This window comes from Apostichopus japonicus, chromosome 16, assembly GCF_037975245.1.
Source record: "Apostichopus japonicus isolate 1M-3 chromosome 16, ASM3797524v1, whole genome shotgun sequence".
In the NCBI taxonomy this organism is placed as follows: Eukaryota; Metazoa; Echinodermata; class Holothuroidea; order Aspidochirotida; family Stichopodidae; genus Apostichopus; species Apostichopus japonicus.
In genome coordinates, this window is record NC_092576.1 from 21,526,320 (window position 1) to 21,552,972 (window position 26,653).

At 41.0% G+C, this 26,653-nt stretch overlaps 1 protein-coding gene across 9 annotated transcripts in view; it reads right to left on the bottom strand.

Annotated features, from left to right (window-relative positions):
- Positions 1-26,653, bottom strand: part of LOC139983616 (uncharacterized) — a 121,223-nt gene that overhangs the window by 70,840 nt on the left and 23,730 nt on the right. For all 9 annotated transcript variants that reach the window (XR_011798769.1, XM_071997275.1, XM_071997280.1 and 6 more), the window contains one exon: positions 13,114-13,295. The gene's annotated coding sequence lies outside the window, so the exon portion shown is untranslated. The remainder of the gene's footprint in view (positions 1-13,113; positions 13,296-26,653) is intronic.

Below are 26,653 nucleotides of genomic sequence, written 5' to 3' on the forward strand. Positions count from 1 at the left end.
CTGGACTCGGGCAGCGCAGAGATGCGGGCACTCTAAAATGCTTAAACACATTTGTTTGGACTTAGCAAATATCAAAGGCTTTACCACGAGCCGCCGGAAGGAAAGTTCCTCGTCTTGCACTCGACCGACTCTCCGACCCTCTGACTCACTCATTTACGAAAGAACCCTGCATTAAATACCCCGGAAATAACCCCCGTTTACACACGTCCGTACATAAACTGTAAAAAAAGGCTTAGACCAATCAGGGACTACTTGTATATATAACTACGGTGAGTTGCGACCAATGGGATCGCCTCACACACCCACCGCCGTGCCTGCCTATGCCAGTCACGGGAATACATCGATATAGCAAAATTACGTAATCAGTTCCTGTTCCGGATAAACATCTCTCGTTACCTCCGCGGAGCGCAACAGATGTTACCCCTGAGGGAGCGAAACGTATCTCACTAAGGAAAAGTCGTAGCTTTCCGCTACATTTCCCCCACCCGAGCTACAAATGCGTCCTCGCATTTTCTATACCCAAAAACTAACTAACAATACAACAATTAATTAAAAATTGGTTCCTCTTAAAACAAATCACTTAATTTACAATATAAAGTGAGGGCAAGAACGTATGAGTTTAAGAACCAATCGTTTCAGCTTGAGTAACTCCTAGTTACAGTACATTGTTTACCAAAAATAGCACGAAATAAGCATGAAAAGAAAATCAACTTACGTTTGATAAGAACATAAAGAAGGTAGTGAAAGAGGGTCCGTAAGTAAAATGTTAAACATAAAAATACGAAGTGTCCGTTCAAAAAGCACATAATTATCCACTTTTGTTCAATAAACAAAAACAAAATGCTGTGACACAAATGTTGTCCAAGTAAAAATAAATTTAAGTAACGAGAATACATGTGTCCATACAAAGAAACAACGTTTTGAAACAATTTTCCGTGATGGGTCTGGTTAACTTCGTTCCCGGCGATAATTTCGCTAATCATTCAAAACGGAATAAGCGTCCACAGAAAATTACAGGTTACGAAACCATGTATATAGAATGTTCTCTCCGGTATATAGAATAGAAAGAAATTATTTACAAAGTAACTGAAAGTTCGTTTCGCTGAAGGGTTGGTTGTCTTTAAAATTTCTCTACAGTTACGTAGATCCTCCCATCCTGGAGTACCACCGTTGAAATCCTCTCCTTTGGTTGTCTGTCGTCGTTATTACCCACCATCGGTCTATTCGCATCTTCTATGGCCTTTTTTAGTACCTTGCGGGTCTGGTCTCCGTCGTTCGGCTGAGACAGGCTTCTTTTGAGTGGGGTTACCACTGGTGTTGGGGGAGTGTCCCTCTGCTCGATAGCTTCGTCCAAATGGTTTTCTTGCTGAAACTCCGTAGCCGAATGGGGTGATCCAACGATAGTCTGAAGTGTAGGCCAATCTGGCCGCTGGACCCTGGGTGGAGATCGAGGTTTGGAGGTACTAGGCTCGTTAGGTTCCTTTAAGCCTAGGCTGACCTGCCTGGTGTCTTCCGATTTATGGCGACTACTCTTATGTCGAACCACGTCGGCCTTCTTATTAGACGAATAATCACATTCTTCACATCTAAAGAGTTTCCTGCCGTCCCCGTGTTTCTCCGCATAATGACGTTTCAGTTCACTGAGATCAGAGTAACGTCTTTTACAGTCTCTGCACTTGAATTCGGCTTCGTATAAGTGAGACATTTTTAGTTGTTCCTGATGAAGATGCAACCCGGAAATGACTGTGTGGAAGATCTAGCTGAAACTAGTGTACGGCATAGTGTCCGATGTTTTGTTTTTCATGCCACGGTGGAGGAAAGATAAAACCACTATGGCAGTCAACAAGGAGATCCGCGGTGGTATTATCTTACGTAAGGCCAACGCGTCGACGCTACTGTTTTTGTAGATTTTCCACCTCGGTGACCGTTTGCTGAGGAGCTTCGCTGATCGAAGGCTTCCGTAACAACCACAGGGGCGGATCCTCTCCGATATAAGGCTTCAGACGGTCGTGATGAACTACCTGCGGTTTCTTCTTAGGTCGCATTTTAACACGATATATGACATCTGAGAGTTTCTTCAGAATTTTTCCTGGCCCGTCCCAACGTTTCTGGAGTTTAGGGGAAATCCCTCTTTTCCTCTTGGTGTTTAGCAGCCATATCAAATCCCCCTGAGTAAACTCCTGGTTGTATGCACCTTTATCGTGAAACTTCTTTTGTTTATCACTGGCTAGTTTTAGCTTCCCTCTTGCAATCTCATGTATTCTGTGCATGGTCTTATCTAACTCCAGTACATATTTAGGGGTAGGCTTACGGGGACTGTCCGTCTCGTCGGGTAGCCTGGGGAGTTGGGCGCTTAACGGCAAGGTAACCATCCTTCCCAGCATGATTTCAGCCGGTGAAAACCCGGTGCTTTCATGCTCCGCGGAGCGATAAGCCATTAACAGGTACGGCAGCCACGCATCCCAGTCTTTCTGATTTTCACTTACAACAAGGGAGAGCATATCTTCTAGGGTCCGATTAAATCGCTCCACCATCCCGTCGGATTGTGGATGGAACGGTGTCGTCCTTGTCTTGTGAATGTCTAACAGTCGACACATATGTTGGAATAGTTCGGATTCAAATTGTCGGCCCTGATCAGTGTGAAGTTCTTCGGGGACACCAAACCTGCAGATAAACTCTTCAACCAGTACCCTGGCGACAGTTTCGGCTTCCATGTCGGCTATCGCAAATGCTTCTGTCCATTTTGTGAAATAATCAGCTATGACAACGACGTACCGATTACCCCGACTCGATACTGGGAGTGGTCCCATGATATCCATGGCGCAACGTTGTAGTACGTGTCCGGCGCCATACTGCTTTAAGGATGCATTGGCCTTTTTCCTAGGGCCCTTGCGTGAAGCGCATGCGTCACAGCTCTTACACCATTTCTCCACGTGGCCCCTATAACCACTCCAGTAATACAGTTCTCGGATACGTTTAAGAGTCTTCTTCGCCATAAAATGGCCTGAAAGCCTATGGTTATGGGACTTATCCAGGATTTCTTCTTGAATTTCTTTTGGGACTACCAGCTGATGCAGTTCGCTATCTCCCGCGTCCGTCTCAAATTTACGATAGAGTACACCCCCTTTAAGAAGTAAGCGATCCCATTGGCTCCAATAGTTTTTTAAGGCCGGACTGCCTGCAGTTATTTGCTCCCAATTCGGTCTTGAATCCTGCACTTCTTTCCAGAGTAGTATAGGCCCAATGTCGCTGTCGTCAATTTGCATTTTCCGCAACTCAGCATGTGTCCATCGGTGGAACCAGGAATATGGTTGACTTTGTGAAATATTTTGATGTTTCTCCACAATTCCAACAGCAGGCTCTGACTTATTTCGTCTGTTTATTACAAACACCTGTTTCACGGTCGGCTCCGCAAGATTTGCTTTGTCTGCCTGATCTTCTTTTTCTTCGGATTTTTCACAGTGTCGGCATTCATTGCAGGGGCGTCTTGATAGAGCGTCAGCGTTGCCGTGTATTCTTCCTGGTCGGTGTGTTATGTCAAAGTCATATGTTGAGAGAGTCTCCAACCATCGGGCTAGCTGTCCCTCAGGATTACGAAAGTTTACTAGCCATCTTAAAGCGCCATGATCAGTTCGAACCACAAACTTGGCTCCATAGAGGTAGTGATGAAAGTGTTTGATCGAGAGAACAATGGCCAGCAGCTCCTTACGTGTAACGCAATAGTTCCTTTCCGTCTTAGACAGAGCCTTACTGAAGTAAGCTACAACCTTTTCTTGGGTAGACCCTTCAGTCACCTGGGACAGTACAGACCCTATGGCAAAGTTACTGGCATCACTGTCGAGGATGAATGCCCGTTTCTCGTCCGGATAGACTAAAATAGGCGCCGACGTGAGCTCTTGCTTCATCTTTCTGAAAGCAAGTTCACAGTCCTCATTCCATCTAAAGTCCCTTTCTTTTTCAGTTAGGCGAAACAAAGGTGCGCAAATATGGGAGAATCCCTTTACAAATCGGCGATAGTATGAACATAACCCGACGAAACTACGCACTTCCGTAGTGGAACAGGGAGTAGGCCACTCTAGTACACACCGGACTTTCTCAGGGTCAGGGGCGATTCCTTCGCTTGAAACGACATGTCCTAGGTAGTTGACCTCCCTTCGGAAAAGATTACACTTTTTCGGGTTGAGCTTTAGTTTCGCCTCACGAAGCCTTTGAAAAACGCCAGCAAGTCGTTTAAGGGTTTTCTCGAAGGAGTCTCCATATACGATGACGTCATCAAGATACAACAAACACGTTTGCCACTGCAGACCCTTTAACACCCTCTCCATAAGTCTCTCGAACGTCGCCGGGGCGTTACAAAGTCCAAACGGAAGCACCTTAAACTGGAATAGACCACTTCCGGTAACGAAAGCAGTTTTTGGACGGTCGCGTTCTTGAACCTCAACCTGCCAGTACCCGCTCGCCAGATCGAGCGTTGAAAACCACTTTGCCCCGGAAAGAGTGTCTAGGGTGTCGTCAATTCGGGGTAGGGGGTACGAGTCCTTCTCGGTTACGTCATTTAGCTTCCTGTAATCGACACAGAACCTAGTGGAGCCGTCTTTCTTTTTCACTAGTACTATCGGTGACGCCCAAGCACTCATCGAAGGCTCGATAATGTCATGGTCAAGCATTCTCTCCACTTCTATCCGAGCCTCACCCTTACGGTGTATCGGGAGTCTACGTGGCGCTTGGCGAATTGGTCTCGCCGTCCCTGTGTTAATCTGATGTTGCACCAGGTCTGTTCGTCCGAGGTCCTCTTTTGATCTAGCAAAAACATCGGCATTGGCTGCAAGGCATTTCCTGACTTCACCGGCTTGCGCCTCGGTTAATTCAGTACAACTTCGCAATGCAAGCTCCTCTAAAGGTTCTGTCAACTGAGTAGGCCCAGTAGGCGGTACACCATCACCCCTATTTCTTCCTTGCAGGGTTCTACAGCCCACAGACGGATTGTTTTCTATTACTTCTGCAGAGTAGCATTCACCTACGAGTGTTCCCTCATACAGTGTAATAGGTCGGTTCGACGGGTTCATCAGTCTCAGCGGTACCAGCTCATTAGAGGGGTCTACGAGTATCTTGGCAACCATCACACCATGTCTTTCGGTAAACCTTTCGTTACACTCCACTACAGCAGGTACCTCGACTCCAGCCATTCCTGGAATTCTCGCTGCTACCATTTTCTCGCTTTCCGGGGGGATCACTACCGTTTTAGCTATCACAACCCTACAACCATCGAAATTCTTTTCGATGTTGTCATGTTGTATACCTCTAATGGTCAGCTCCCCTTTCCCAGCGTCAATGGTACAGTTATACCTCTGAAGGAAATCGTAACCCAAAAGTGCATCGACATCGATGTCTGCTACCCAGATCTCATGCTCTACTGCAAAGCTACCTACTTTCAACTGGAGTCTACCACACCCCGAGAACGCGAGGGGTCTACCGTCTGCAACAGCCATGTCGAGAGATACATCCTTGAGCTCCAAAGTCTTTTTGGCGGACAATTGCTCAAAGAATCCCGTTCGCACTACCGTCAGGTCAGCTCCGGTGTCGACAAGTAAACTCACTTTGACACCCTCTAGCTCTCCCTGTACGTACAAACCTCTCGCACCTACAGACCGCAACCTCTTCCATGAGAGTGGTACATTGACGGGCTTACCATGTGGACTAGTCGATCTTTGCCCTACAAGACCGACTTCTCCTCGTTTTCCTGTTTCTTTGTCTCCTCTGCAGGGATAACATATTTCAGGGGGGAAGGACAGTTCCTCCGAATATGGCCCATCTCTCCACAGTTCCAGCATTTGATAGTTTTCCGCCTTTCTTGGCCTTCCTTTGACACATTTGTGTTGTTCACTAAGAGCAGTTTCTGTAGCTGTTTAGTAAGTTCGGAGAATCCTTCGGTCATTGCTGTCGCTAGTGTTTTACTAATATCATCTATCGCACCACACTTGTTTTCCTGACCTTCTGTCTTCTCTGATACAACTCTTACTACAGCCCTCTTCTGGGTGTCCTTCCTCTGTTCGGAAAGGGTGAAGGCCTCCAGCTCGGCTGCAATGCTCACTGCTTCCTCCAGGGTCTTGGGTCTTGACTGATATATCTTCCATCTGATGTCACGGTCGCTTATGGCATCTATAAAGAACTCTTTCGATAGGGTCTCCTTCATCTCAATAGAGGCATTAGGGTAAGCACGGGAGAGAAGTCGCTGTATATCATGGGCCAGTTCTGGAATACTCTCCCCCTGTTGTCGGGTCCTGTTACGTAAGAGCGTTCTGAATAGTTCTGTCTGGTTAGCTCTCCCGAATCTTTGTTCGAGCGCATCCGTGAGAGATTCAAATCTTCTTCTCTTCGATGCATCAAGATCAGCAAGGACAGCCTGTGCTGGGCCCCTCAGGCTTGCCGCTAGTTGTAACGCCCTTGTTCTCTCATCCCAACCGTTTAGTTCTGATATTAGCTCAAACTGAACTATGTAATCCTCCCAGGGTGTTGAGCCATTAAATGAGGGCGCTGTTACCCTAGAAACACTCAAATTGGGGGCCTGGGGCTCATACTGCGGGTGCCACATTCTTTGCCGACTGATTTTTTCGTCATTGCTCATAGACAACCTTCGATTATTCCCTTCCTCCCGCCATGGATACCCTGGTCTCATACCTGGTCGCAATTCGTTTGTTCTAAAACGCCCCCGGTCGTAGGCCGGAGCGCTTTCATATGCCTCTGTCGGCTGCTGCATTACCATTTGTTCCCTTGGGCCACCCCGTGGTTGCCATCTACTCGCCTCCAGGGCATCCTCTCTAGCTGTCCTCTTGTATCCCTGGTTCATCAACGGACGGCGGTCTTCGTCTCCCCAAGCTTCACCACGTTCGTCGGCCAATTCATACGATCTGCCTACCGTCGGGCGACGGTTTTCGTCCCTCAGAGCCTCTGGACCCACAAGAAAGTCAGCCAACCTGTCGCCGTCCCCTTTATCTCCCCAGCCAGGCTCGTCTTGATATTTCGTCGTTTGTATCGGCCCTCCACATGATCTCGGTCTAACTGGCACGTTCAGAGGATCGAATTCATCCACATCAGGGATGTTCTCGTCCGGAAGTGACCACGTAGCCGGCTCGTTCACCACAGACTGTTCAAAAGGGTTAGTCCCAGACATCTCGACTCGGTCCAGACTACCAGATAGGCACTAGAATCCCATCGCTGCCACCAATGTAACGCCGCCAACGTCTGGTAGTGTAAAACCTGTCTCGAAACCAACTGGAGGAGAGTAGGGGAGGTAGATGGGGGACGGGTACAGATTAACTCTAAATCAGGAGGCAGACACCAGAGTTGTAAGATTAATAAAAGTATAATTTCTCATCTCGTTCTACATCTACAGCGTATAATACAATATTTACATTTGCCCAATATAACGCACTGGGGTCGGGCACAACCCAATGATAAACATGGCTAAGTTAGACTGGGCTGCGCAAGGGTCGGGCAGTCTAGACGTCTGCAATCCACCGGTGTCGGGCAGCACAGGCTTCGGGCATTCCGCTTGACTCGGGCAGCGCAGGTGTCGGGCAATCCGCTGGACTCGGGCAGCGCAGGGGTCGGGCAATCCGCTGGACTCGGGCAGCGCAGGTGTGGGGCAATCCGCTGGACTCGGGCAGCGCAGGTGTCGGGCAATCCGCTGGACTCGGGCAGCGCAGGCGTCGGGCAATCCGCTGGACTCGGGCAGCGCAGAGATGCGGGCACTCTAAAATGCTTAAACACATTTGTTTGGACTTAGCAAATATCAAAGGCTTTACCACGAGCCGCCGGAAGGAAAGTTCCTCGTCTTGCACTCGACCGACTCTCCGACCCTCTGACTCACTCATTTACGAAAGAACCCTGCATTAAATACCCCGGAAATAACCCCCGTTTACACACGTCCGTACATAAACTGTAAAAAAAGGCTTAGACCAATCAGGGACTACTTGTATATATAACTACGGTGAGTTGCGACCAATGGGATCGCCTCACACACCCACCGCCGTGCCTGCCTATGCCAGTCACGGGAATACATCGATATAGCAAAATTACGTAATCAGTTCCTGTTCCGGATAAACATCTCTCGTTACCTCCGCGGAGCGCAACAGATGTTACCCCTGAGGGAGCGAAACGTATCTCACTAAGGAAAAGTCGTAGCTTTCCGCTACAATATGTAGTGTAAACATGCATTTTTTTAGCTTGAATGTGGTTACTTATTAACTTCTCTATTCAGTCAATAATTTTGAACTTTTATGTATAGGTATAGGTTGGTGCCAAGGGTCAGAGCATTTCACCAGGATATGAAGGGAGGCTATCCAAGCTGAATATGATGAGGTTGGAGATGATCAGGTGTTTGAGTATAACAACCAGTGGTTAAGACAAGAACTTGATAATTTATGATAAAAAGGTTTCTTTCTTTCATGCATATCGTTATTGTTTGTCCCCCCACCCCCACTGATAGACAATTCCAGAAAAAAAATCCCGCCTAAAGTTTAAGTATGTTTATATGTGCAAGATAGATTAAAAATAGCAAGCAACAAGAAAAGCAAAGCATAAAATGCCGTCAGATAGCACTTTTTGGAACCGGCAATAAGTGTCCTTATATTAAGCAATATTTAATTCACACATTCCCTCTGTTCAAACCACACTAGATTGGTTTCAATTCAATTCATAACCCCCCCCCCCTTCTCACACACACACTTCCTCCCCCTCCATATATATCAAAGGGTCTGTTTTTCTAGCTCCCCCTGGCAAGGAGAAAATGTGCACACAATTAGTATACTGAATAGAATTAGTATTTCTATTATCTTATAATGCATAAGTAATGTCATTGTAAGGTTGAATCAAGAGCAATGTTCCCAGAGAACTCCAGTCAGAATGATGGTATAAGTAAATCCTGGGATTGTTTTTGTTGATTGTGAAGTTCAAAGGACTCTAAGGTGACAAAATTCTAACAAAAGTCTCACATAACAAGCATATATTTTACCACACGTAGAAATTAAGTTCTATTGGTAGTTGTAATCTATAAACTCATGTGTCACATCCAGAACAGTAAATGGCAGTTAGTTCGTCTTTCTTCAGGTAAATGGAATTTTTACATTCACCATCTAATTTTTTAAATTCTGTTCTGCTATGCTTTGCTTTGGTCACACGAGTAGGTACTAATTAACAGAAAACTGGCTAAAACAAGCAGAACAATTATGTTTCCAAGATTAGGGAAGCCAGCTCACTTGATATAGCATACATTCATTGTTAGTTCTAAGTATAAACATAGAGTCGTGACAGTATGGGTTAGAAAAAATTGATTTGTCATATTACGTCATCTCAATATCAATGCTTAATTTGTTTGCTGATTTGATAAACCTATGCGTTTATTTTTGTGTGTGGTATGACACCTGGCTTCGAACACGCTATCTCTAGAAGGGAAGCTTGGAAAATGTAAGATTTGGTATGTATGTGAATCATATTGATTATAACCTATATTTTTGGGGTGGATGTCAAAGGGTAAACAGGGTTCAAGTTGTGAAAACCTTGTAAAAATGTAAGTTCAAGAAAGGAAGCTGAACAGATATCATATTTAGTCTGTAAGTATACCACATGGCTAAAAGAGGCCTTTGTTATTGTGGAGATTAACAGTGGTCAAATTTTGTAAACCTTTAAAACTTGATATCTCAAGATGAGGCAGCTGGAATAAATCTCATATTTACTGTAGTATGTATCACATTGAGTGAGTAAAGCAGGCTATCAGTGGTCATTTGTGTCAGCATCTGTCATTGTGAATATACTGTTTGTCACTTCTTGCTGTATTACTAAGATCAAGTGTGTCAGTATGTCCCATTCATATGAAATGATACTCATGTTGGATCATAGAAACCACAGTCTGGTTTATGCATACATGCTACTTGACAGCTGTCCTCATATGCCATTCAAGTATATCAAGGCAAGTAACAACTGGGATATAGTTTCTTTATCTGTGATGCATTATGTAGTTGTTGCAACTGAATAAGCATTTTCGTAGAAAAGGTCTTGTATCATGTAAGTTAACTAAAATCTCAATTAAAGATGCAGAAGTAGAACGCACTCATCATACAGTATATCTAGGTGTTTGTATTGATGACAAACTAAGTTTCAGTGGTCATATAAGCAGAATACTTAAACGGGTGTACTTCATAGTCTCAACTCTATCGTATGTAGTTCCATAGTTTCATGTTGATGTAAGGAAAAGAGTTTTTACTGCCAATATCTTACCACACCTAATATATGCTGTTTCTGCTTGGTATCACTTTTTACTAATTAAAGATAATAAGAGAATTTTTTTTTTTAAAGTATTGTTCTAGAATTTTTAATATAGATTTTAACTTTCTTATGAGTACTGTAAACAATGCTGCTAAAAATGAGTTCATTAGAAGTGTAAATTGCATACAGAAAAATGACAGACATTCTTTGCATACCAAACTTAACTCTCTACTTCGAGAAACTACAAGGTATAATCTGAGAAACAAAGCAATAACACCAAAATTCAGAATTAATGTGTATAAAAATAGTTTTATTTATCGTGCTGCTATTTATTTACAAAATGGTAATCTGGATAATTTATTGTAGACAGCTGCACTTGTACGTTTTGTATATATATATATATATATATATATATATATATATATATATATATATATATATATATATATATATATATATATAAATATATATATATATATGTATGTGTGTATGTATGTTTGTATGGGTGTGTATATATGTATATGTATGTATGTGTATATATGTGTATTTTTATTTTCAGTGTTGACTGGCCTTGGATGCTCCCCAGTAAAGGATTCAGGTGATTTTACTGTTGACTGTGTCAAGACCAAACTTTTAGTGCAAAGAATATTTATTTAATGTCAAAGGAAAAGGTGGGCCAAATATGTAGACAAAAGCAAGAGAAATGTTAACTGATACCAAGGTGTCTGAATTGTGTACAAATATGATTTCACTGGTTTCAGCTTGCATTTCCCAATTAGCCCTAATTCATTTTTTTTCTTTCCAACATTTGAACAATAGTCATTGAGATACTTTGACTAACACTAAACAATCTGAGTGTAGTAGAACTGGTTCTCACACAGCCTCCTTTCCCAGTATTTATGTTAAGCCTGATACTTAGTGTGACCAGCAGCATGTCATTTGAAGGTAGTCTGTATAGGCCACAAAGTTGTACTGTGACATCAAGAAGTACTTTCCTTGAGGTCTTTATAAACCCAAATTTTTCTCAGACAATTTAAAAGAACATGCAAAAGGACAGAATGTCCCAGTGAGGTAAATTTCCTACAGGTGGTACAAAAACAGTTTAATAATTTTGACCATAAGTGACCATATTTTAGTATCTGGGATATTTGAAGCCAATGCAATATAACTTTCAGCTGATTTTTGTAGAAAATAAATGATATAGCTTAGAGGCCTTTATGCCCATTAACAATACATAGTAGCAACAAACGTTTCTGGTGTTTATCAATACCAGTTGTGCATGGTGAGATATTCGTTTGGAAATACCTTCTAATGAATAATGCACTGCCTGACTGTGCAGGCAATATATCATTATTCGATGGTTGACATGTCATGAACACACGAAAACACCCTACACAAACCCTCTGCTCCTATACCATATGATTTTATATTGCTTCCCAAGTACCATTTCCAACCAGCTAGGCATTGCCCAATCTTAAAATATATCACATGAAAAGGAATTCCCAGGTATTTTCACCATAGTTCACATTCACAGCCTGTCGATAACTGGATTAACAGTAGTCTACCTTTAATTGATTGCCTGACCATCAAATACTGCTAGGCTACAACTGTGGACGCCAAAGCATGATTTACTCTGATTTATGTAACCTTTTTTCTATGTGAATGTCATTTTGTCTTGAGATCCCCAAGATTTCAAAAGTTACTAGATGTGAGGCTATCTGTTATTGTCAATGGTTGTCAAGCATAAGTATTAAAAGTAGAAGGGAAATTGGATGATTTTCATCAAACAAAGTAATTGAAACAGCTTGTACTAAAAATAAAGAAACAGATACAGTTGTTCTATGTCACAATAGACGTAGGATGTTGCACAAGTCTTGCAGCACTTTTGTTATTTTATAGAAATGTATTTATCTTATGCAGCAGAGAACATTAAGGAGAATTAAAGTTGCAATAAATTTTAAATTAAATTGATATTTCCATTCATTTGTGTCTGTCCAAATAGTATCATGCAAGAAATCATTAATGACCATATATTTCAGCCGTTCATCATGTAGTGAAATTGGTCTAAAGTTCCTCTATAAATCCTGCCATTAAGAAATACAATTAAGATGAAAAGGCATACTCCAAAGAAGCCTTGCTGTCCTGATGTTTTTGCACTACGTTTCCATACAGAAGAGCTTGTAGGACACATTTGTCCGTACTATTCTCTCATCCTGTCCGCGCGGACAGAAAATCACCACACACGGACGTTTTTTCCTAGTTAATAGTGTCTGTCCGGACAGATAATACTGTCCGCCGGACACAATTCCCCCCGAGAAAGATGTTCTACGGACACAATTCCCGTGGAATAGTGTCCGTGAGACGCCCGGACACTATTCCCTGTCACACCCGCATGAATGCATAAATTACGATTGTCATCGAAACCAAAACTGAAATCTGTTGCACACCACCAATTTTACTGGAATAATAGTCTTAACCCCGCCTACATCGGCTGTCAATCAATCGTCTAAATTTCCGAGGAAGGGGATTGTCCGGGGGGAAATTGTCCAGGGGGAAATTGTCCGGGGGGAAACTGTATTGGGTGGGAATTGTCCGGAGTGGGAAATGGCCAGGGGGCAATTGTCAGGGTTGGTAATTGTCCGGGTGGGAATTGTCCGGGGGGGGCAAATGTCAGGGTTGGGAATTGTCCGAGGGGGAATCGTCCGGGGGGTAATAGTCCGGGGGGAAATCGTCCAGGGGGAATTGTCCGGGAACCCCTGCATGACCTGCATGACTACAAAGGTTGCAATTATCATCAAAACCAAAAATGAAGTTGTAAAAAGCAACAAAAACAATGTTAAGAAAACTTACTACATATCAAAGTTTGGAAGAAGGACAACATCCATCGCTGTGGTGAGGTGTAAGGATGATATAGTCTCTGACCTTGATTTCCAGCTCCTCTACCACAGCCTCTCATGGATTGATGGCTTGAACCTCTGTCACCAATTCTGAAAAGGCTCCTCATTTCGGCCTGTGGGCACTGGAACACACCTCTATTGTGAAAAAAACCAAGATTATCAATTGACTATGAAAAGGAAGTTTGAATTTTCCAACATCCCATATTACTGATCGGTAGGGCACAGGTCATAGCTTATTGATTAATAAGTGTCTACTATGGATCGGCTGTTGACATCAATTTGTGTAGTCTCTTCCACCATTTTCAGCATAGTTAGGCCTTAAAAAGTATCGTTCTACTTTTGTCACGTTAATGATAATGGGAAAACTTGAACAAACCTGGCTGGGCCTGTGAGCAATTTTATGGTGTCTAGGCCAGCAATGGTTGGGTAAAATAGGGTTCGTTAACACAACAAGGTGAAGAATAAGAGTCAGAATACCAATATCAGTGGCCATGTGCTTGCATCCACATGTGTATTTTTCGACAGAACTATAATATTCAGCGTTTATGCTGTGTTCGTTTTTGTGATTAGAGCGGCAACTTCGTACATTTTCCCAATTATTTATCTGTCTTTTGGCTGCCTATTGATGCGCGAAAAAATATTGATATTACTCCATTGTACTGCCTAAATCAAAGCGATCTTTCACGCAATGAAAATCTGACGTTGTAAGAGCATCTATCTGCCAAAAATGCAAACTTGTCTCAAAACTTCTTAAACTGTTCTCTACTGTTCTGTAAAAATACCTGCAAAGTTAGCTTTGCTTCGGTGACATAAGGGCTCCTCGATGAAAATCTGAGGTTGTACCTCTTCCAAAATTCCTAGCAGTGACAACAGCAAACTTGTCTCAAAACTCCATTAAATTGTTCTATACTTTGCAAATAATGACTGATAGCCAGTAGGAAAATTGCCTTAAGAAATAATGAAGGAGATGTTTTGCCATCTTAAATGTTTTGGTATTCTGACTCTCATTCTTCACCTTGTTGTGTTAACGAACCCTATTCCTTATTTAGATGTTAACGAACCCTATTATTTATTTAGATTCTACAGATGCCCATCAGCCCATTTCCAATTGCCAATGGCCACCTATTTGTAAGAGGCGTAATGCATATGTTATCTTACAGGCTGGTCTGTGGGAGAGAAGGCAGCTTATAAAACAAGGTTCCACAATTTGGAGTTTGGTGACTCCAAATGACCTTTGACCTCAATAAAATCTTCTACTGAACGTGTCACAACTACATACTAAATATGAGATTCGTCTAACCTTCCCTTCTTCAGTTATTGTGTTTACAAGGTTTTCACAATTTGACCTCTAGTGACCCAAAATGGACCTCCACCAAAAACAATAGGGATCTTGAACTTGATGTGGTACTCCTTTACAAGAAATACGAGACTAAACCAAGCTTTCGTCCTTGAGATATCGTGTTAACAAGGTTTACACTATTTGGCCCCTGGTGACTCCAAATGACCTTTGACCTCCCCACAAAACGATAGGGTTCTACTCAATGTGGTGCTCATATACACCAAATATTAGATTGGGCCAAGCTTCCCTACTTGATCTATCGTGTTTACAAGCGAGGCGTCACACACGCATACAGTGTATAGGTTACGATTATCATTGAAACAAAAAACAAAGTGACAAGTATAAATTGTAAAATTTCATCATATGGGCTAGTTTTCAAAAGTGTGCTTATATTTTTTTTGCCCCTGGCCCCTAAATACTTCATCAGGGCAATGCAGTGTTTGCAATTTTAGCTTGTTTTTAGGCTTGTTTTACATGCAGTTTTTAATCACATCTAGTTATTAACACCATTTATTCAAAATCTGCTTTCAGATGAAATTTTAAATACTAGTGGATCCTGGGGGTTATGAGGGGCAATAGTCTGCTCAAAAATGACCAAAATATTTATAGAAAATTCCCTTCCTAAAATGGACAGTTCTTGAACTGTTTATCATTGAATACAAACTTACTTAGATGCAGCTACTTTCAAAAGGGAGAAGGCTTGTCCCTTCTCTGACACCCCTTGTCAGGACCACACTAGATCCAGATCCATGCCTTCCTCCAAGAGGCCAAAACCTCTAAAGAAAATGTCATTTTGTACTAAATAGCAAGTATAGAAAACATTTCCAGAGATCAAAAAGACACCCCAGGGTTACTGGTGAATCCAATGGTAGCCATAATCCCCACCTACCTCCCCCAAACAAGTTTAAAAATTAATGATTTTGGACTTAATATAGTACCATTTTGTATCTAACAACCCTGAATTATTTTCTCAACATTTGTGAAAAAGGGATGACCTACTAGTGGGGGCCAATATAAAAAAGGAGGCAGTGAGGCCTTGGCCCCAACACTGTGGTCAATTGAGGGAGAATCACCCACAGCAGTTGGGTAAAAATTATTCACCGGCAGCGACGGGGGGGGGGGGAGGGTGAGGAGGATGGGCTGAGATAATTATTTTCTAGCTATTGGATTTCATATTGCACATCATGTACTCAAACAAAACCATTCCCAACAAGCTAATTTGCCTACTGTAACAGGTTGAAATTATGTCCCCACAAAATTTTCATATTTAAGGTGCATTTTGTGGTCCAAAGCGTGGAACATCCATGCAGAGACTTGCATTATTGTCATTTGTCAACATTACATAAGTTTTCCTTGTTCTCTCTTACCTAGGTAAGATCGTCTTTAATTTCTTCTTTATGGTCAAATTAATTACTACTAAGCAGATCATAAATTTTTTGAGATCCTAAATGTGCTGGTATTATGCTGGTATATATACTAAATGGTTAGCGAGGCCTCATAACTGTGGGGTCATTTTGAGTACAATTGACATTGTCACTAGGGGATTCCCCCAAATTGTCTTTTGACTACTACAGTTTGGAATTGCTGGTGCATATTGAGTTTGAGTTAATTATTCTGATTGTTTAAAAGACCTCAGTGAAGTTAATGTATATCTCTGTAAGAAAGCAATATATGGGTCATAATTAGTTCTGCCAAACTGTAAAGTAGAAACTCAATATAAAATGAAACTTTGAGGAAACTGCTTATCCACTAAAGACCCTGTGTAAGAATATGTGTAAAAGTAAGTTGTTCTTGTTGATTCCCTACCCTATTCAGCTTTATGTACTCTACAGCTCTGCTGCATAAACTGCTTGTGCATAGGAAGACCGTTGCAGCAGCAAAGGGTTCACTGGCTGACGCATTTCATCCTTAGCTGTGCTGCATTACCCCTGACGAATGCCAAGTTCCTATTGTATATCCATAATGTCAATTTTATGTCATAACAAGGCATCTCCTTAAGCTTCTAGGCAACAATTCAAATTCAAGGTAAACTTGTGCTCACTGGAAACTGGCAGAATACAACAACACTATTGGTTAAAACAGATTGATATTTAATGGTCTGAACCCCATGAGGTATACTGCAGTATGAACCGGTGTGAAGTTAGATACTTATTCCCCTTTCCTCGTTCGATATTCGTGAATGAGTAACTGCTACCTATTCAGTTACGTATTCGACAATGGTTTCGACATAACACCTCTGGCATGACAAAAGCTTTCTTACAAGATGTTCAACATTTGGTCGTGGTACGAGGTTTATCTATGGGTCATATACTCTAATGACTATTTAGAAGGGTACCATAATGCATCTTGTCCGGTCCAAATAGTTCTTGACCAACTAAAATGACCACTATTTCACCAGTTCCTATATTAATGTAACAGGACCTGAAAAAATCACTATAGGCCCTAATCAAGACTAGCACGCCTTGGATCACCTAACCAATGGGTCATATGAATTCTTAACACATTGTAGAAGGATACCATAATGCGTCTTGCCCGGTCCAAAGAGTGCTTGACCAATTAAAATTGACCATTAAATCAACAATTTTTTAAATAAATGTAACAGGAACTTAAATAAAAACATTTGGGCCCTAATCAAAACCAGCAGCACGCCTTGGACCACCAAACCAATGGGTCGTAGGAAGTCCAAGGACATTGTTGCAGGGTACCATTATGCGTCTTGCCCGGTCCAAAGAGTGCTTGACCAATTTAAATGACCACTAAATAATTACTTCTTTAATGAGTGTAACGGGACCACGAAAAGCTTTGGGCCCTAATCCATGCAGCACGCCTTGGATCACCTAACCAATGGGTAACATGAACTCCAAGGACATCATAGAAGAGTACCACAATGCGCCTTGCCCGGTCCAAAATGTGCTTGACCAATATAAATGACCACTAAATCATTACTTCTTTAATGAGTGTAACGGGACCAAGAAAAAACTTTGGGCCCTAATCCATGCAGCACGCCTTGGATCACCCAACCAATGGGTCATATGAACGCTAATTACAATGTAGAAGGGTTCCATAATGCGCCTTGCCCGGTCCAAAGAGTGCTTGACCAATGAAACTGACCACTCAGTCATCACTACGTAAATGTATGTAAATGGACCTTCAAAATTCTCTAGGCCCCAGTCAAGACCAGCACGTCTTGGACCACCTAACCAATGGGTCATAGGAAGTCCAAGGACATTGATTGGGGGGGGGTTAGTGGCTGAAATTCCAACTGGATGGGTTTTGGAGCCGGAAAATTCTGACTGCTGCCTGTACCCCCACCCCCAGCACTACTCGTCAACGATACGGTCAGTGTCAGTCAGACACCCTATCTTTCGCGACTGCACTTTTGTTTCGAACTTTTTTTTCGGTACTGTTGTACCACTTGCCCTCACTTCACAAACTTATTAATCACTCTGGTTAAGCGAGTAAGCAACTGAGTATAAGTTATCTGCTTGATAGGCTACATAGACTACTAACTACAAAAGCTATGTTAAAGTAACAAAGAGGAAAACAACAAATTTTCTAACAAATTATATTCGACGACATAGTGAAATTACCCAAAAATACAGTGCTTTTTCCTAGCGAGCTTAATATTATTTTCTTGGGAGTGGGGGGAGGGGGTGAGACTATTTATCACTCACATGAAAAAAGGATTTGGAATATGGAGCATTTGAATGAAGTGAACAATTAAAAATTTTGCAGAAAATTGTTCAGTTGACGAGATACGATAAGTTGTCAATTAAACATTTTGCCCAAAAAATATTTCAATTGCTCAGTTGGAATGAAGTGAACAATTGAACATTTTGCCAAAAAATGTCCATTTCACGAGATAAGGTAAGTTGTAATTTGTAAAGGTAATTAGAGTGCAAAAATTTTTCAATTGCTCAGATGGAATGAAGTGAACAATTGAACATTTTGCAGCAAAACGTCCAATTCACGAGATATGATAAGATGTCAATTAAACATTTTTCAGGAAATTGTTCAATTGCTGAGTTAAAGCAACTGAGCAATCCAACGTTTTCTGTTTTTTGATAAGATTTTATCTTGTACTCTAAACAAGTTACTGAAAAATTTCACCTCATAGGGCAAAGTGTTTCTTATGTTGATGGCACCTTTAAGCTTCCGTAGATTAGCATTGAGCGTTTATATACGATGTACATTTCTATTAGGCATTTTTTTTACAGTATTCAAAATCATACGAAGTTTTGTATGGTGGAGTATAAAGATCACGAGATACAATTTCTCAATGTGAAACTGTGGTAAATATGACTGATTAAAGGTCAATTTTCACCAAAGATTTTAGGTCACTCCCAAATTACAAGAATATATGAAAAATAGAGTGCGACAGTCGGAAAAAATTAGAGTGCGACAGTCAGAAATTCCGACTGTCGCACTCAAATTTTCCAACTATTGTCAGTTTTACCAAGATTGGGGGGTGAGCCACGTCCCTGGCCGCATGTCTATATATGGCCAAATTCTGTAGGAAAGCTTTACAATAAATCACTAACGAAATTTCAGGCCTACTCAAAGAGGAAAATTGCAATGTGGCAGTTATTTGAACACAGTGGCATAAAGCGACAGCATCTTTCCAGGGCTAAAGCAAGGCTGTAACAGGCTTGTAGCAGGCTTGTAGCAGGCTTGTAAGCAGGCTTGTGGCAGGCTTGTAGCAGGCATGCACTGTCATAAAAGCTCAACTGAAGCTCAAAGCCGGACAAACAATCAAAGTAATGAACAATCCCCTAGGCCTACCATGCATTAATGGCACATGCAGTAACGTTCAAACAAGGAACGAAGAAAATTGTTACTATTTCCGATATTTAATTCATTTGGGAATACAAATGCGAAAATGCAGTTAAACTTTCAACATGCTGCAGATTCTTTCATTTATCTATCACTTAAGAATGTTAAATGGTTCGACACAAGGGAGCAATCACGCTATGATAAATATGAACTCTCAGTCTTTTAAAGGTAATTCCATGGACAAGGTAGGCAGTCAGTTCGTACATCGGTATCACTTAGTTCGAGCCTAATGGTCAAGCGCTCTTTAACAAGAGAAAACTTCTAGGAAACATCCTGAATGAATCATTAAATTACAATCAGAACGCATGGTCCTTTGTTCTGCTCCTTCACATTTATCTAATGAAGTATTGAGTAATAGTGTATGGAACATCTCTGCACATAGATTGGTAAAATGTATCAATTCTACCAGCTTAAAGTAATTTTAGCATGAAAATTTCTTTCTACAAGTACATTTCAATCCAACTAGAGAATAAATGAGGAGGGTGGGGGGGGGTGTGGATATTAAGCATGTTACATATCTCCTAACTTCTATACTTCCACAATTGATTTAGCATATAGCCTAATTTATATTAACCGAAGAATTAATACATTAAATACAATTGTAAGTGATTAGAAAAGTGTAATTTTGACTAAACGCGAAATTAGCCTAAAATCTGGCACTTTTGTGAATGGATTGAATATATCTTGTGTATTTAGTAAAATTTGTATAGCTAGATTATGGAAGTTATAATTAATATTTAGGTAAAACTGAATAAAAGGAAATTTGCTAAAAACTCACACTAACTCTGGTCTATGTTTAGTTGGAATAAACCCAGTGAAACTTCTTATGGTGGATCTGCCCTCTATACACTCCAACAGAAACTTTCTATTGAAAAATTGCTAAGCAAGGGCGGCGGAAGCACTTTCAATCTGGGAGGGCACCAACATCAAAGGGCACTTTGCAGAAATTCGATTGGACTGATGCAGCATTATATTTAGTACCCTTTATAACTCTTATTGTATTATCTCATTTGCATATACACATCACTCCATCAACGTCCCCCCCCCCCCCCCTCAAGGAAAATATGCATATAGCACTGCAATATCCAATGTGCAAATTGTGAAACAAGGAACAAGTTTTCTTTTGAGACAAAATGAGGTGAAAACATACTATATAGTTGCTAATGTAGGAATCATCTGAATTAGAGTTTATTTTCTTGATAATATCTTAACAATTTGTTTCCATTCGAAATAGCTTTGAGTTTGACCAACAAAAATTCATTAAAAGTCAGGGGCGTAGCCAGGATTTGCAAAGTTGTATGCACGACTATCTGAGCGGAGCGCCACCATCAGTTGGCGCGGAGCGTACACGAAATTTTTTGGTTTTACAAATCCCTTAGATGGCCGGAAACGGCCCTTCCCGAGTGTTCATTCTGGTTCCCTGGCCTCTAATTGCTAACTTGAGACACCTCAATTTTTATGTAGAAAAAGGGCAAATTTTTAACCTGAGAAAAAGTGGGGGGCATGTGCCCCCTGTGCCCCCCCCCCTGGTTCTGCCGGCCTTGTTGCTAAGAGAAAGGACAAGCATATGGGAACACGATAAAATGAAAAAATGCATAGAATGGCACTACATAGGTTAACTTGGATTGGTTCATTACCAACCATGACTAATGGAGATCATCAATAAATCAGAAAGGGATTTCAGCATAAAATATATGTCTGGGTAGAACTATTTCACTTGAAGACTTTTTTGCTAAATAAACTATTAAAGTTTATCTCTGCTTGACCCGAGATGACTGATTGCCTTAGTCAGCTCTATATGGAATGTAGCAGTGAAATCTTTCAGAACCCACGAAGGGGGTAACAGCGTTCACAAACACTTTCATGGAGAGAGGCAAGAAAACTTTTCTGTTCTTTCAATCTGTAAATCTGCGAGTGTGACGTGTGAAACGAATAAAGAAATGAAATTAAGTTCTATGAACGAATAATAAAAAAAACGGTTTTCATTGCGTTGCCAGTCTTCATTAATCACTTCATTCTGAGAAATGGAGTTGCGCCAAGGTGCGTGCACCCCCCCCCCAAAAAAAGAGTGCGCGTGTGTTTCTCCTGGGTGGGAAGGAAACTTTCTATGCTGATGATCGTAAAGCACCAATTAGCATTAATCTTGCGCGCCAAAGGTGTTGCTTTTTTTTGTATCACCACCATGGTACACACATAGAGTAAAACTTCAAAAAAGAAAATATTGATGAATCTACTGGATAATGATTGTGCATTAGTCATTTATATTTGTCAAGCACTCTTTGGACCGGGTTAGACACATAATGGTACCCCTCAACAATGTCCATAGAACTCATATGACCCATTGGTTGGGTGGTCCAAGGCGTGCTGGTCTTGATTAAAGTTTAAAGGGTTTTTATCAGGTCCCGTTACACTTGTTAAAAATGTAATGATTTATTGGTCATTTAAATTGGTCAAGCACTCTTTGGACCGGGCAAGACGCATTATGGTACTCTTCTACAATGTCCTTAAAGTTCATGTTAACCATCGGTTTGGTGATCCAAGGCATGCTGCATGGATTAGGGCCCAAAGCTTTTTCAGGTCCAATTACACTCATTAAAAAAGTAATGATTTAATGGTCATTTAAATTGGTCAAGCACTCTTTGGACCGGGCAAGACGCATTATGTTACACTTCTACAAGGTCCTTAGAGTTCATGTTACCCATTGGTTAGGTGGTCCAAGGGGTGCTGCATGGATTAGGGCCCAAAGCTTTTTCGTGGTCCTGTTACACTCATTAAAGAAGTAATGATTTAGTGGTCATTTAAATTGGTCAAGAACTCTTTGGACCGGGCAAGACGCATTATGGTACTCTTCTGCAATGTCATTAGTGTACATGTAACCAATTGGTTAGGTGGTCCAAAGCGTGCTGCATGGATTAGGGCCCAAAGTTTTTTCGTGGTCCCGTTACACTCATTAAAGAAGTAATGATTTAGTGGTCATTTAAATTGGTCAAGCACTCTTGGACCGAGCAAGACGCATTATGGTACTCTTGTACAATGTCCTTAGAGTACATGTTACCGATGGGTTAGGTGGTCCAAAGCGTGCTCCATGGATTAGGGCCCAAAGCTTTTTCGTGATCCCGTTACACCCGTGGTTTTCAACCTTGGGCTCGCGGGCCCATTTGGGCCCGCGAAGCCGATTTTGTGGGCTCGCGAGCATTGCCCCAGTAATGATTAAAAATTGTGGCATTTTTGGGGGCTGGTGGGGAAGGCACATGATGATGTTTCTTAGGAAGCCTCTTCGATGAAACCTTGTACAACGGGTAAAATTTACTCAACCCTAACCCTATAAGACTAGTATAAGAGAATACCATTGAGGGTTGCAAGAAATCTTTGAGATAGGCTCTAATTGGGCAGTACCTGTCATCTGATCACGGAGGAACATACATAGCTCTGATTGAGTCCCCGGGTCACTTGTGTCAAGAATACACTAATAAACGCTGTGAAATTGATTTTATGAAGTTGATAACTTTGCAGGGTAGGGTATGGGCTCGCGAGGACGGCTCGGAAGACGAATTGGGCTCGTGATCGAAAAAAGGTTGAAAACCAAGGCGTTACACTCATTGAAGAAGTAATGATTTAGTGGTCATTTAAATTGGTCAAGCACTCTTTAGACTGGGCAAGACGCATTATGGTACTCTTCTACAATGTCCTTAGAGTACATGTTACCGATTGGTTAGGTGGTCCAAGGCGTGCTGCATGAATTAGGGCCCAAAGTTTTTCGTGGTCCTGTTACACTCATGAAAGAAGTAATGCTTTAGTGGTCATTTAAATTGGTCAAGCACATTTTGGACTGGGCAAGACGCATTATGGTACTTTTCTACAATGTCCTTAGAGTTAATGTTACCCATTGGTTAGGTGGTCCAAAGCGTGCTGCATGGATTAGGGCCCAAAGCTTTTTCGTGGTCCCGTTAAACTCATTAAAGAAGTAATGAATTAGTGGTCATTTAAATTGGTCAAGCACACTTTGGACCGGGCAAGACGCATTATGTTACTCTTCTACAATGTCCTTAGAGTTCATGTTAACTATCGGTTTGGTGATCCAAGGCGTGCTGCATGGATTAGGGCCCAAAGCTTTTTCGTGGTCCCATTTTACTCATTAAAGAAGTAATGATTGAGTGGTAATTTATATTGGTCAAGCACTCTTTGGACCGGGCAAGACGTATTATGGTACTCTTATGCAATGTCCTTAGAGTTCATGTTAACCATTGGTTTGGTGATCCAAGGCGTGCTGCATGGATTAGGGCCCAAAGCTTTTACGTGGTCCCGTTACACTCATTAAAAAAGTAATGAATTAGTGGTCAGTTAAATTGGTCAAGCACTCTTTGGACCGGGCAAGACGCATTATGTTACCCTGCTACAAGGTCCTTAGACTTCCTATGTCCATTGGTTGGGTGGTCCAAGGCGTGCTGGTTTGATTAGGGCCCAAATGTTTTTATTTCAGTTCCTGTTACATTTATTTCAAAAAATGTTGATTTAACGGTCATTTTAATTGGTCAAGCACTCGGGCAAGACGCATTATGGTATCCTTCTACAATGTGTTAAGAATTCATATGACCCATTGGTAAGGTGGTCCAAGGCGTGCTAGTCTTGATTAGGGCCTAAATTAATTTTTTTACATTAATTTAAGAACTGATGAAGTACTGGTCATTTTAGTTGGTCAAGAACTATTTGGACCGGGCAAGATGCATTATGGTTCCCTTCTACATAGTCATTAGAGTTCATATGACCCATTGGCCATAGATAAACCTCTTTCCACGACCAAATGTTGAACATCTTGTAAGAAAGCTTTTGTCTTGCCAGAGGTGTTATGTCGATACCATTGTCGAATACGTAACCGAATAGGTAGCTCAGTTACTCATTCGCGAATATCGAACGAGGAACGGAGAATAAGTATCTAACTTCACACCGGTGCAGTATGACTTTGACCCAACATGCAATAACCTTTTGGTGTTGATCCTCATCTGCTAGGGATTCTTGTCTTGACATAAAAAACATCACATTTGTTGGCTTCTTATCAGGCTGGAGGGGGCCCTCAATCTAAGCTGCAACACTTATATTTCCAACAGTTTCCAAGTAATTTACACTGTTTAACACTGTAAGTGTTACATGTTTTGGTTTGGAAATTGCAAAAATCTTCTCCAGTTTACACACAAAATTGCCATGATGTATACTGAATAGTTACTCACTAGCTGACATATTTGCTAAACCATCATAGTGGGCAGGGTTGATATGTCACCACAGGTGTTTCTATTGATGGATTTTCTTTCTACCAGTGAAACACACTTAACATCTCTTGATTTTCTAAGGTGTCATATAGCATCTTAATGTGTCTTCCAATGATACCAGGTTTTATTAAAGTTATTGTTTACAGAAAAATCTTGTTTAATGTTACAGAACATTAGCTTATAATTGTCAAATATTAGTGAATGAGGTGTATAAGTTACTATTTTTCTTGGATTCTTGCCAAGTTTGGACTTGTGCCAAAAATATTTGATGTCCTTGCACAGTATGATGTGTCTGGACCACAACAGCCTACCAGTTATAATGCACGGCTACAAAGTCACATGCATTGAATTTGTTTTTGAGGATGAGGATTTCTATTATGATAAGTGAGCATCCAATGCCATTTGAAGATGGTCAAATTTTAATGACCATCAGTTTTTTACATAACTCTGATCCAACCACAGCAGAATCTGGAAATTCTGAAAAAATTCCCTTACTTGGAGCACACGATACAAGTTATTTTGAGAAAACTGCAGCTAAACAGTAACTCACTTGCCATGAATCAGGGTATTTATCCTCATCAATTTCCATTTAGTGTTGCAAAGTCTCTTTGTTTAGTACATTATATGTTGGCTAATAGATATTTAATTCAAAACTACCTACTTTTGCAATGACAATTTTTGTTCCCCTTAAAATTAAAAACATTGGGATGCTTTTAACCCATTGGTTACGAAGATAATTAGTTATCAGGTTCTGAATAGAATGAATTGTATATTGCAACAAATTCTTTGTCGGATATAACCAGATAAAAGATGAAAATACACAATTACCTTGTAATCAGGTCATGTACATCTATTGAAACAACTTTATCATGTTCAGAGAAACATTGGGCCAAAAATGCCTCTCAGATTGCTGCATATGACACTTCCAAGACATTGTAAATTGCATCTCAATGTTGTTTACTTTAAGATCTCACATTTTAGAATTCACAGTTCAAAAAAGGCAAGTAAATTAGAAAACACAGTTAAGGTAAAAACTCTTTAGTTGGAAGGGATCAATATTTATATCAGTTAATCGAATATATCCCTACTTCACAAGGTATGTTTATGCTCAAATAATACTGAAAGAAAACCAATGCCAGGTTATTTCCTAGATACCGCTGTCAATTGGATGAATTCACATCAAGGAATTTCCATTGTTTGGTGCATCAAAAGTTTAAGTTCTTGGGAGTCAAATTGAATTTTATATCACTGTCTGTATCCCACACAGGTTTCCTGGCACTCATACAACATGAAAAGGATATGTAGATCTACTGTAGGCTGCATATTAGATGCACTGATGTATATTTGTATCACATTTAAGTTCTGTATCCCACAAGCTACGCTGGTACTCATAATATTTAGGTCCCACAAGGCAAATAAGAAATTTTCTGAACAGGTTACCGCTGTCAATTCCACGTATTCATAGCTAGGAATTTTCATTTTTTGTTAGGTAGAAGATTTCATTTCTTCAAACACAAATTGAAATGTTATTCCACTGTCTGTACCCCACAAGGTATCCTTGCATTCATACAACATGACCAGAACACAGAATCAATCAGGTCAATTTTCATATTCCTCTGGTCAAAGTTATTGTTTGGCTTCTAAAAGCATTGCAGGCATCTACCGTAGGCTACATATTAGATGCATTAATGTATATTTGCTTCAGATTTAAGTTCTGTACCCCACAAAATACACTAGTACTAGTAAACAAAATATTTAGGTCATGCGATGCAAATAATAAATTTACCGTACAGATGACCCCAGTCAATTCTATGAATTCATAGCTAGGTATTTCCATTGTTTGCTACATAGGTTTTCATTCAAAGAAAAATTGAAAATTTATCCACTGTCTGTAGAACACCCCACAAGGTATCCTGGCACTCATACAACATGACCAGAATATAGCATTAATAGGTCAAGTTTCATATTCCTCTGGTCAAAGTTATTGTTTGGCTCCTAATAGCAATGAAGGCATCTACTGTAGGCTGTAACTTAGATGCATTAAGGTATATCACCTA